The sequence below is a fragment of the Stigmatopora nigra genome, chromosome 5 (assembly GCF_051989575.1).
Source record: "Stigmatopora nigra isolate UIUO_SnigA chromosome 5, RoL_Snig_1.1, whole genome shotgun sequence".
NCBI classification, from domain to species: Eukaryota; Metazoa; Chordata; class Actinopteri; order Syngnathiformes; family Syngnathidae; genus Stigmatopora; species Stigmatopora nigra.
In genome coordinates, this window is record NC_135512.1 from 13,410,334 (window position 1) to 13,424,218 (window position 13,885).

General features: G+C 38.0%; 1 protein-coding gene across 1 annotated transcript in view; it reads left to right on the forward strand.

Moving 5' to 3' along the window:
- The first annotated feature begins 940 nt into the window (after positions 1-940).
- lrrc7 (leucine rich repeat containing 7) overlaps positions 941-13,885 on the forward strand; it is a 73,457-nt gene continuing 60,512 nt past the window's right edge. Inside the window, exons 1-2 of the mRNA XM_077717089.1 lie at positions 941-1,305; positions 10,929-11,195. The gene's annotated coding sequence lies outside the window, so the exon portion shown is untranslated. The remainder of the gene's footprint in view (positions 1,306-10,928; positions 11,196-13,885) is intronic.

Here is a 13,885-nt window from a genome sequence, read left to right on the forward strand (position 1 = left end):
TTATTTTTAGTCATAATTCCCTAGTAATGTTTCCTTGTGTTACTATCAATTAAATGCAGACTAGTAATAATATAATAAAGTGTAAGGATAATGACTTAGTTGTTGTACATTATTTTCATATTCAAATAATCAAAGTTGAAACTTTTGACTTTGATTATGCAACTCGATTCATACAAAGATTGCACAATTTATTAGCAATGTACTAATTTTTGTATGAGTTGACTTTCATGCTGATAAGTGAAGACACTTGGGCACTAAGTTTCTATCTTCAATCTTTTTATGATTTCTGGCCTTTATCAAATGTGTCAAATCAGGCTGCATAGCCCACATGTACACCTTAGCCTATAAGTCATTTTTTTCAGGCTCCCCAGTGCTTTTTGTAAGAACGAAAAAGCACTCCTGCTTCAACATTATGTAATTCCTACACACTCTTTCAGCAAACCTGCCCATGTTAACCCTCAAATAGTCTGATCACCATCGTCAAATGCATTCCTAAATACGGATGGTCTAACCTCAATTTTCCACCTACAATGTCTGTTCATTTGTTTAAACGCAGTTCCCGAATGGAAAGGTTCATGGTCGTGTATGGTTTATCTGAAGGGGATTATTTGCAGCTTTCATTTGTTGAGCGTGTAGTTGTTTTATGCTGCATGGTCAATTGGGTGTGTTTTTTTATTCTACCATTTGCAGTACTCCTATTAGATATGCTGTTGAGGATGTGTTGAACTGAAGCTGCTGCAGAAAACTAAAATATTCAACACACCTCTACAGAGAGAGAGTGTCTTAAGGACTTGAACTCCTTCCTCTCTTTCTCCCACATCTTTCATGCTTTGGCGGCATACGTTCACATCCCTGTTCGCATCTGTTGCTAGGCAACTATTAAATCAAGGCTCCAGCATCAGGAGAGAGGGAGAGACCGATATCTCTCACAAGTGCCGCCATTTGCCACTGTTTGTTTGGCTCTGTACATGATCTCGACACAGCTATCAATCTCCAACTGTGGATCCATTTTGACTTGTGACTCTGAGTCCGCCATTGGGCAACCAATCAGGACAGGATAAGGGCGGGCAGAGTGGTTTCCAAGGTTACCCTTGTGATTGACGTTGAGTCTCCTGCAGCGGAGCGCGCAGCAGCGTATCTCTGATGCTCCCACTTCTAACTGGAGACTGAAGAATCTGGAAGCAAGGAAGAAGGATGCTTGTTCTTTCAAATTTTCCCTGCCTTTCTTATTGGAAAAGATGAACATGGGATTCCTTGAAAAAGCCAGTTAAGGAAAAGAGGTGGAATAAGAAGAGATAATTCTTGGTGAGAGTTGATTGTCTTGGCCTTGCCTTTATTGTTGAACTCTTAATGGCAATGCTATGACTTATTGGGACAAGCTTTGGATGTTTTATATGTGCGTGGGAGTGAAGGAAAGGTTCTTTACTGTGTGGGTGTTGAAATTCTTTATACAGTATCACTATAGTAAATGGTAAAAATAATTTAAAAAAAATATACTAGACAATATTCCACTATTTTTGCCACAACTGCATATGATCCATATTTTAGCATTTGATACGAGGGCCTGTGAACTAGCTGCATAAGAGGAGGAGGAGTATCAATTACATAATGCTTCATCCCCATCAGGGAGTTTTAACATAAACAGGCAATAATTGTGTTTACCTTTTGATTTAAAGCTATAATGTTTGACTACAGTATGTCTACTATTGTAAGCGGTTTGGCGGAGCAGTGTTTAGCGCGTCGGCCTTACAGTTCTGGGGTCGAGGGTTTGATCCCAGGTGGTTCCTCACTGTCAAGAGTTTGCATGTTCTCCCTGGGCTTTTGTGGGTTTTCTCCGGGCTAGTGTCATCAGATCTTGTCCTGAACTGCAATTCATTGTACTAAATAAAAATACGCACGACCAGGCTTTCCCTAAAACTGTGAGTGACCTCGGGTAAGATGACAGCTGCTTCCCCTGTGCCCTAAGGGCTCAATTTTGCACCATCAGGGACTTTCTGCTAAACTGCTTTCCCCAGCAGGAGCCCTATTCTTTACCATCTGAGGACACTAGCCTTTGGGATCAGGTGTGTTTATGCAACAAAGTCATTTATTTCTGAACTTTTTTTCATGAGAAGCAAGTTGTATGCTAGCATTGCATTAGTTTGAGACTTCGGTTCATTCCAGAGATGTTTAGGCACTTTCTGACTTCAATGTTACTGCCAGCAGTGGATGGAACAACACATCTTCACAAATTTGTCTACTGCGGATATCTAGGCTTCTTTTCTGCTTCAGTAAACAGAATGCAGCGCAGTGGCATAGAAGACTTCAGAATTCAACCTGTGAGTCATTTTTGAGTAAAAAAAATGCACCTGTTCACCGCCAAGAGATATGTTAGGGAAGCAGTTTTGTGTTTTTACTCTTCTTTTTTCAAATTCAATTGGCCCTTTATTCTTAAGGCACACATATCTGAGATCACGAGTTCAATGCCGGGCTGCAGCCCTCCTCTTTGGTGGAGTTTGAATGTTCTGCCCATGCCTGTCTTGGTTTTCTCCAGTTATTGCAGGTTATACACCACCAATATTCCTTAAAATTTTTCATGTCTGAGCGCACAGAGGACCAGTGTGAGCAACATCTAAATACTCGCTATTAGCAGACACCAGTATCCCACCTTCCATTAGCAGATCCATGTCTACTACCCATAAATGATCTACTCATAATAAAATTTAATGATTAATATCTATGAATAAAGAGCCACCTTATGGTGTGAAGGTTCGACTTCGGTAAGGCTCAGGTTCAATTTCTGCTGTTGATGGTATGATTGGGAGTACCGATGGTTGTTTGTCTTTCTGGGTGCCCTGCGACTGACTGGCGACCAGTCTAGGGTGTAGTCTGCCTTTCACCCAAAGACAGCTGCATCATATCATTGGCTGGATACAGTGTTCATCATAGTTTTCTCCGTAATTACTGCTTCTTGTCGTTTGTCAGTGACAGTGAATTGTGGGCAATTGTGTTCGAAATGTTGTATGTTTGAGTGTTTCTTCTTTTTATTGCATTTCATTACTTCAGTCAGAGAGGTTGAGATTGCCTTGCATATCAATTTCATAATGAGCTCATAACACATTGGTAGTTACTGGCCTTGCTTGTAATAAATCTTTGGCCCTTGTTGTTTCAAACTAAATATGATTTAAAAAGAAAACTGATGCTGTAGCTGCATTGAAATGACCCAGTCTTGAGTGTAGTCTGTATTTTGCCTGAAACTCAGCTAGGATAAGCTCCAGCATCCCATAGCCATTATCAGGATAAGCTTTGTTGAAAATGAATTAATGAAGATTATAACGTGGATAACTTTTGAGCAAGAGTTAAGTTTTTGCTTGTTTTGATTTTGTTGTAATTGAGTGCGTGTTGGTCCCATTATAATATTTTTTTTTTTTGGGTTAATGATTTCGGATGGTAACAAGTCCTAACTTCCTAGCTTTAGTAAACTGGGTTTAAATTTCAGGGTTCAAAATGATGTTGATTATCTTCGCTCAAATGCCTCGGTCAAAACCACATCGTCTGCCTGTCTGAATCGCCAGTGGCCACTGTTGACCAACAGTCTGACTCACTTCCTTCAAAAATACTCAGAGGACACACAAGCCCAGACAGTAAGCCATGTGAGTCAAGAAAGTGGGCAAAAAGCATTGGCAAAGTTACACAGAATATAGCTTTACTGGGTTTTAAGTAAAAAAAAAAAATACAAAAAAAATAAAATATGAAAAAGGAATGCATTAAAAGGAAAAATGAATTATTCCATGTTGTAGAGTGACCCACACAAGAGTTATAGGAGAAAAATATTTGATCATATTATTCATAGTAATTGGCGCTGTTGACTGTGTTCAGCAGGTTTGCCTCGCATTTCTGAGTTCAAGGGATCAATTGTTCTGAGGACTTCGACCTTCCTCTAAGGAGTTTGCATGTTCTCCCCGGGACTGCGTGGGTTTTTGTTGGTTACTCTGGTTTCCTCCCCATCCCAAAAACATGCATGGCAGTCTAGTTGAACACTCTAAATTGCCCCAAGTTATAGTGTGAGTGTGAATGGTTGCCTGTCCCCTTGTGCTCTTGTAATTTTTTTTATTTTGCAGTTTATACAGTTGCGGTCAAAAGTTTATATACACTTGTGAAGAACATAATGTCATGACTCTCTTGAGTTTCCGGTTATTTCTACAACTCGGATTTTTCTCTGATAGAGTGATTGGAACAGATACTTCTTTGTCACAAAAAACATTCATGAAGATTGGTTCTTTTGTGACTTTATTGTGGGTTAACAGAAAAATTGATCAAATCTGCTGGGTCAAAAATATAGATATAGCAACACAAATGGGCAATTTTGGTGACTTAGAAAGTTGTGTCAGTGAAATGAGCTTCGAAGCATGGCCTCTTAACTTCTTGTGAGTGATTATGAGTGACTACAGTTGGTGACTTCTATGAGGCCAATTAAATAGGGCTCATTGGATGCAAACGCCCGCAAGAGTTACAATGGGAAAGTCAAAGGAGCCCAGCATGGATCTGAAAGGTGGAGATTCAACCAGATTTAATCCAGTAATCAGGGATATCTGTCAGGGTTTGTTTTAGTTTGCTGCTTTGCTTAATTTCACTTTTGTGTGTATGCTTTGCTCATACGTTTCAGGGATAGTGTATGGTTACAAATTCCGTGTTTGGTGCATGTGTACATTAATACAGCTGCAAAAAAATATGTTCATTCTTCATAGTATACTAGCCACCTGTTTTTACATTTAAAGATAGTGTGCTTGAAATCACATTTTTTTTAAATTTGTTGATTCTAGTAAATTTGCTGTTTTCAAAAACTGGTCCGCATTCGAGAACACTGATAAAGAACAACGTGAAGGACGGTTCCATTATCTTTGCCATTTTACTTCCATGGCCTGTTCTCCTTTCAAGTCTGCAACGCTGCATTTCCCAAAACATCAAGCAGAAATTTACCTTTTCTAAAGGGTGTGTACGTGTAGTATTGACATTTTCTGTCTAATCAGATGATAATACCAGAAAATAAGTGGATCAGTTAACAAAAAATAACAACTGCAACTTGTGCGAGTGACCACAAACCTATTGAGGCTATACAGTGTTTTTAATCCCAAGCAATGATGTGTCTATTGTTGCCATTTATGTTACAATATTATGGCAGAACACTACTTTTTTGTGCGAAACTCCTCAATACATTTGCACAAAAATGCGTAGAGATGGGGACGAAGTCATACTTTTATTGGTTTGGCGCAATTTTATTGCTTTTGAGCACAAAAACAGCAGCTAAAAGAGCACCTGACAAAATGTAACAGGGAGTCAAGTAGTCGGACTTTTCAGGCGTGCAAAGCAGAACACTTAGAGGCACACATTCTAAACTGACTCATACAGCAAATACTCTAACAGCTCATCTTTGCATTATGCCAAATAACATTTGAACTGAATTTGGACAGCTAGAAATTGATCAAATATTACAAATAAGGAAATTTGCGAATCACTCAGGTGTGAGTCAGTTAAACATTTAATTCCACTGTCAAATATTACATGAAAAATATGCACATACAGACAGACGCTCCCCTACTTACGAACAAACGGTACATACGAACATGTCTGAAAATTGCGTTTAAAGAAGCTTGATGTGCATGAGAAAGTGGTGAGCGTTGCACGAGAATACTACAACTTGAATCGTTCGACCGTCAGTACCATTTACAAACAGAAATAACGAGCAGCAGGACCCAAATATTGAACGTTGCACAAAGGTTGCAAATCAATTGAATGATGCCATTCAGTGCTACTGCATCATTTATGATGGAAAAAAAGAAGAAAACTGTGCAATCGTCAGTTTCTAGTAAATCTCGCTCCATCTCTAATGTATGTATACAGTACTGTATGTTTTCTCCATTTTATTTTAAAAAAAATCAGTACAAACCAATGCTGGTTACCTATACAAGCCTTAAAGATACAAATGCACTTATATAAACCTTCAATATACTTATATAGGCCTTAAACATAAATTATAATAAAAAATATAGCACTGAATCAACTTCAATTTGAACAATTTCAACTTATGAACAATTTCAATTTATGAACAAGCGCTTGGAAAGTAAGTCGTTCGTAAATAGGGGAGCATCTGTACAGGCAGTGTTGTCATAGGTTAGTTGTTTTCCAGCAATGCCTCTGAAAATAATTTAATGGAAAATCATGTATTAGATGCACCATCCTACTTGTTTTTTTGCAAGGTGTGACTTTATGGTACTTGTATTTCTTGCATCATATCATGCTGCTTCTATTTTTTTTCTTCCGCGGCACTACACAAAAATTCATCCCACACGGTTTCTCCTCCGTGTTACTGATTCTTTAACCTCTTCGACTCAAGCCAGCAGTGACTTTTCCTCTTCTTGTTCTCCTCCTTCCCTGTTAGAGTTTCTTTTAGTGGCTTTTATAGCTGGTGGTCTTGATAAATGATAAAATATGAGATTTTTTGCATTGGTTTATATGTGAATTTGAATATGCAGATATGTTCTTTTCTGCAAGACAACTCTGATCACACACTGTCCACCCACACACAGAATGCTCATGGACATGCACACACGCACAGATCCACAGGAGTGAACACCCTCTGACTGGCTCTTCAGACCTTTAAAGTTGTTGATGATTTTCACACAGTTTGTGATATCCTCTTTGAATCAAGGAAGTGTTGATACCCCCCCCCCCCTGCTAACAGCATTACTTTGCTGATGACAATTTTCACTTTTGTTTGTCTGAACAGAACAATATCAAAGACATGTTGGTTTTATAGTATTCAGCAGTAATTTATGACATGATAATGCCCAGAGAAGATATTTTGTTCCAATTTTATCTTCAAATAAGCTAAATGTTTTTTATATTTTTAGAAATGCATCGAAATTGATGTAATTTTTTTCTGCCATGACATGGAAAAAAAGAGCAAAATATTTGAATTTTTGAGCTTTCACCTTTAAATCTTGTCTTCATTATAATAGCAGTTCTGTAGTGTTAATACAATAAATGGCTTTTTGTTAAACATTATCTTTTTAAAAATTGTTTTACCGAGTAAAGATTCAGAGTATAAAACATTTACCGACAATAAAATTATTGTCCAAGATCTTTTTAAGCGAAATAATATTTTAGAAAAAAATTACCCAAACATCGAGTTTGATCTTGTTTAAATCACTTAACTGTATTTGGATAACTTAAAGATCTCGGTTTGGATGCACGAGATGTTTCTAACACTTCAATGTCTTTTTAACACAGTCAGGGTGCTCATTAGCATCAACACTAAATGATAGGGATGCAAATTTATTGACAGTACTACAAATTGACAACAAATTTATAATGAGCAAAATGTTTTATTTAAATCAACTTTAACTTTGCTCATGGTTATAACAGCACAGCTGCTACACATACTGTTCATATATTGACTCATTATATTCACTTTGATCAGGATAATTCACAAGACATGTTCTTCTCACGCCACCTTCCACATTCTAATTAGTTTCCATGGTAACAAAGTGTTGCTGAGCTGATTCAGCCTGCGCAACAATGAAACTCCCGCATCACACCACACAAATAGGTTTTTATACATGTACACATTTCGTGCACACCCACACATATGGATAATTATCGTATTGTAGTATACTACATGTTGGATACACATTGCCTTTTTCCCCTCACTACATTGTTAATGTCTTGCTATCCATCTTTTCTATCATGTATTTTTATTTGTTGCATTTGACATATATACAGTGAATCTTGTTAAAGCCAAGCACAATATCTGAAAATTGTACATTTCTCGAACTGGTTTCAAGAGAAGTGAACTCTAGAAATGCGCACACTACACAAAAACTCACTCAGCAGCCCACTCAGGGCAGAAAAGAGACAAAGACAGAAACAGAAACACAAAGTAGGTTAGAGCAAAGCATTCTGGGAATGCAGGATACCCCCTGGGCTTCTGAAAGACACATTCTTCTTCCCTCTTTATATTGCTTCAAGATTATACTCTTTTTTTCTCCATCCTTTCCTACATTTAAACCTGTATGCACAATACTAGCACTATCTTTTTATTTTGTGGCATTTAATGCATACAGGCACTGAAAGAAGATTAAAAAAAATCAAGTCGTCCAGGCACCAGATTCTTTATATTCGTCCCAAACCATTAGATGTTGCTCTTTCTATTGCAACTTGATGCCTGTTTATTTTCTACTTATTCATGCAGTTCCATCTTTAGCCACTACGTGGTGTAAGTACACTATATATAAGGACAGTACTTAGGACAACACGCTCAACCTTCGCACACTGTTGAAGGAGAGCCACTTGAAGAGATACATCAAAAGCAGGTTAACCATTGCAAATGGTAGGATGTAGAAACGATTTAAATTGTACCTCAGTGTGAATGTGAGAATATATTTTCATCTCATTGTCCTTACCGATCTGTTGGTGTCCCCTGCCTACTGCCCATAGTAATCTAGGATAGCCTTTATAAACCCTTATGAGGATAAGTATAACGGAAAATGAATGAATATTGATGTATTAAACCACTAGTCCATCTATTTACGAAGGCGGTTCGTTTCAGATGTGGTATTGTAACTCGGATTTTTGTAAGCAGAAGCGTATTTTACCTTGAATTAGCATAATTCGTTTGACAATTAATTCTTTCTCATCTCATTTTCTGAACTGCTTTATCCTTACTAGGGTCGCGGGGGATGCTGGAGCCTATCCCAGTTGACTTCGGGGCTGAGATGAGAATTGGTAGCCAGCCGATTGCAGGGCACAAGGAGACGGACAATTATTCACACAAAATCATACCTAAGAGTGTCCAATCGGCTTACCACGCATGTCTTTGGAATGTGGGAGGAAACTGGAGTACCCGGAGAAAACCCATGCAGGCCCGGGGAGAAGATGCAAACTCCACACAGGTAGACCGACCTGGCGTGACCGGACGTTTGGTCGCCGGTCTTTTGGTCACCGGTCTTGTGGTCACCGGTCGTGTGGTCACCGGTCTTTTGGTCACCGATCTTTTGGTCACCGGTCTTTTGGTCACCGGTCTTTTGGTCGACGGTCTTTTGGAGGCCGGTCTTTTGGTCACCGGTCTTTTGGTCGACGGTCTTTTGGTCGCCGGTCAAATGTACTTAGATATTAAACGGTACTTAGATATTTAACTCTCTCTTAGATATTATACTCTTTCTATTAGATATTAAACTCTATCTCATGAATACCACCATTTGACCGGTGACCAAAAGAGACCAAAAGACCGGTGACCAAACGTTCAAGCACCCCGACCTGGATGGGAACCCAGTACTCCCACTTTGAGATCAGTTATTCACTGATAAAATGGAGAAGAATAGGCCACATGGGCCATATATGTTAACATAAGTTTTTCAGGTAAGTATAGCGTCAAAAACAAAAAACACAACATAACAGGTGGTCAGTGAGAAAACCCTAAATAAATCAACTTGAGTATTAGTTGCAGATGTTGCACCCTGTATTTACGCTTGAAACTGAGGGAGAAATAAGCACAATTGTGATTCTTGTTGCATGTCACAAAGACCCAACCAAACTATGAAAAAAATGTGACTTATAGCCCGTTCTTGCATACACTCAAGTGTGTGTGCGCGGGTGCATGGGTAGAACGTGTGTATTCGGTCTTTTCTCTGTGTGACCGTCCCAGAAAAGCAGACCTCAGGGACCTATGTTCCATTTTAATTCCTTTATTATTTCACCCATCACTGACATGATTCTATGATGGATAGGATAAAAAGAGCAGGAGTGTAATAGATGTAGGCTGTAGAGTGGAGTTTAATGTATTAAAATCCTTATTACTTTACGTTATGTTTTGGGACAAAATATTAAACTTCACATTTTGGAAAGATTGAGGATTTGGAGAAGAATACATTTCCCGATATTAAAGCACATACTAAAAAAACTTTTTTAAATTCATTTTGTAATCTGATGCCCTTTGGCTCACTGGGGACCAGTCTAGGACACGTGTCAAAGTGGCGGCCCGGGGGGCAAATCTGGCACGCCACATCATTTTGTGTGGCCCGGGAAAGTGAATCATGAGTGCCGACTTTCTGTTTTAGGATCAAATTAAAATGAAGAGTATAGATGTATATCAAATTTCCTGATTTTCCCCCTTGAAATCAATAATTGAAATTTTGTAATCTTTTTTTCTGTTTTTAGTTCAAAAATCCTTTTGTAAAATCGAAAAATATATTTAAAAAAGCTAAAATAAACATTGTTTTAGATCTACAAAAAGCGGAATATTCAGGGCTTTTGATCCAGTTCTTTTAATCCATTTATATTTAAAAAAAATCTAAATATTATATCTAAAATGGTGAAATCAAGTTGACTTAAAAGCGTCCCGCGAACCAACCCGAGTTTGACACCCCTGGTCTAGGATGTAGTCTGCCTATGTCCCAAAGTCAGGTGGGATAGGCTATGCTGAGATAGGATTTACTATATTTGAGTGTAGATCTGTACAGGTTGTAGTTTACCTTTACTAGAAGTCAGGTGGACATACTCCAGCTCCCCACAAATCAATATTTTGATCAACAGCATCAAAAACTAAAAGTTGGAAGAAACTAAAATAATGCCATATTTTTCTTACCATGGGATTATTTCAAAGTTTAAGTTGACTTATTAACTTTCATGTTCATTAGTATTATGAGCATTGCCTTCCACAAACACCTGCTTCCAGATTTTGCTTCATGCCAATGGTGGAATGTCTCCATTTGTGAAGAACAAGAATTGTCAGTTGGTTTTTGCTATGGTGATGATGTTGGCTTTAATCAGGTTGGGTGGTGGTTGTGGTGTTGGGTATACTGTTAACTTTGCCAATAAAGTTATGCCGAACTATCACTCTAACAGGAATTAGACTACCAAAGTAAGCTGACCACATTTTTTTGTGTTCACAGAGGACCTATATGACTCCAGCAGGAAGAATCTGCACCAAGACTACTTTTAAAAGGAAAATCATTCATGGCCCCAGTTCTCCTCGACATGTTCACAAGAGCTTGGTACCCATAAGCCCTTGCCAGGGGCCACTGGGTAGAGTCACAAAAAGGTAGAGATGAATCTGATCAACCATAGGCTGTCACCCGGAGATATAGGCTCCAGTCATCATTGATCTCCAGGGTGGCAGTCACTAAAACGTCAACACCAGAACTTCACCGGCCATCACGGTAGGTTGGTGATAATGACCTGAGCTTTTGTTTAATTTGGATTTTAATTTTCTAGAATTTATACTTTTTTTTGTTTGCACAATGACATACAGTGAGGAAGAACCTTTACATTTTGCCTACTATACACGGATGCAGGGATTATATAAATATGATGTATATGATGGGATAAGCTTGAGGATAAAATATCTATACGTTTTATGCTTTTGCATCCTCTACATTCAGATGAGTTCAAAAGTATTTTTAGTTTCCAAGATGCTGCATTTCAGCGAATACCATTTCAGATTTAATGGTTGGACAAAGATTTGAGTAGAATTTTGCATTTAGCAAAAAAAAAAAAAAAAAAAGCTAATTCAATTGACTGCTGCCGTCAAAACTGATCCTTTTTTTTGGTTGAAAAGTCACCAAATGTGGTTTCAATAGTTGTGTGTTTAATTATTCATATAAAGTATATTCGTTTCGGGTCAGCCCGGCGGCCAAGTTGTTAGCGCGGTGCCAGTTCTGGGGTTGATAGTTCGATGACTGTGAATGGTTGTCCGTCTAATTGTGCCCTGCGATTGGCTGGTCGCAGGTTCAGAGTGTCCCCCGCCTCAGGGATTTCGATAGGCTCCAGCAACCCCTCACAAATCTTATGAGGATAAGCAGTTTGGAAAATCAATGACTGATTATTTATTTCAGTGACCATTAAGTATCACAAATGTTAAAATATTGTACTTACACCAACGATCTGAAGGGATTTTTTTCTACTCCCCAAGTCTGGTAGATGGATGTGATGTAGCTGTAAAACGGAAGATGAGTTCACACTTTACAAGAAGTATTGTTGAACATAAAAAGTATTCATCATTAAAGATGTTTAACGCATGCTAAAGGCCTGCCTTTGCTTCCCAGATACAAAAAGGCCTCAGTAGTGAACATAATGCTAATATGCTGTCAGTGAATGAAAGAAATCTGACTTATGAGTACTTTCTTGAACATAGAACAAAGTGAATGATAATACTGGGGTTTGTTAGCCCTTACTAACATTCTGGTAGGAGTGACATCATGGACGTATGTAATCTTCGTGCATACGTGCAGCCAGTTGAGTGTAACATTTGCTTGGTGTAGGTTTATTCTCTGCATGTCCTTCCTTTCTCCTCGCTCCTTTCCATTATCTGCTGTTGCTATAGTAACTTCCTAATCATGCATGTTAGCTGAGTCAGGAAAAAAGAAAAGTCTTCCAACAGGAGAGTGTCAATCTGGGTCACTAGGTGGCAGTCAGTTACCGAAGAGTGTAAAATTTAATGTTGCTGTTATTTGAAAGGTTTCTTCTCATATGTTTTTATTCACAGCACTTTCCATATATGCTGTTGGCTGCTGCTTTAAAAATAACTCCTTTTGTGAGTGGAATTTACTGTAATGACTTTTTTTTTACCAAACAATGCCGACGTTGCAGAGAATATTTCATGGTAGATGAAGCACTGACAAATGATTCTTTGTGACTGCCTCTCCCGCCCGTGCTACTTAATGGCTAAAGTATGGGAGAAAAAAACACAAGGAAAAAACTCCTGGGACCATATTACAAGAACATTCAAATGAGAAAATCATGTATATATCCACTTTTAGCAAGCAATTTCAAATTTTGCCAGCCTTGGTAATGTTGGGAAATTGATGTTGTAATCTGTGCGAGAAAATAACAATCTGCAAACTACCCTGAATGCAGTAACGGTGTATTTTAAATGTTTGAACATGTTATTGTGATTCCTGAATGCCTATGCTTGGGTATTGTTTCGTGCTTATATAGCAAAAAGAAAAAGGCATACAATAGGCCAAAAAAACTTTAAATCGTTCCTTTCTAAATTAAAACTAAGTTTAAAGACTTAAAGCTAGGCATAAAGTCTTTCGACTGTTGGTTGAAAGCCCATGAATGCTATTTCCCGTCGAATCCTCTTGTCGTAGCAAACAGTGGATGTTCATCTTTTTAAAAATTGTCTTTTTTTAAGCATCACATAGCATCAGATGGAGTCTTATTCATTTGTGACTTCTCCAGAGTTTTTGATGAAGTTTGACAAAACTTCTGGCAAAGCTTTGCAGGTGTTACTCGGGAAAACACACCTGGCTTGCTACGTTGCGTCTGCATCACGACTACGAAATCGTGGATTTTTTAAAAGGAGAGATTTAAAAAAATATTTGAATATGTACTGTATAGTTATAAAAGCTGCATGTTACAAAAACATATATGTAATGGAATTGGTTGGGTCTGCTAATGAGACATTGTGGATCCTTTAGCTACTCTTCTCACAACATGTGTTGAATCAGGTCATTGCTTTAATGTCATATGAGTTACAGTCAACAGTATATGCCACAGGTGTCAAAGTGCCGGCCCGGTGTCCAAATCTGGCCCACCGCCTCATTTTGTGCGGCCCGAGAAAGTAAATATCAGTGCCGACTTACTGTCTTAAGATCAAATTCGAATGATTATAGATGTACATTACATTTTCTGATTTCCCCCTTTTTAAAATCAATCACTGCAATTTTTTCATCCATTTTTTTTCTTTTGTGTTTTTAGTTCAAAAAGCATTTTGTAAAATCTAAAAATAAATATACAAATATTTTCCGTTTTCCAAAAAAACATGATTAAAGGACATTTCCATTACTGAGAAAAAAAAGCTCAAATAACCATTGTTTAAGATATAAAAAATTGACTAATTAGGGCT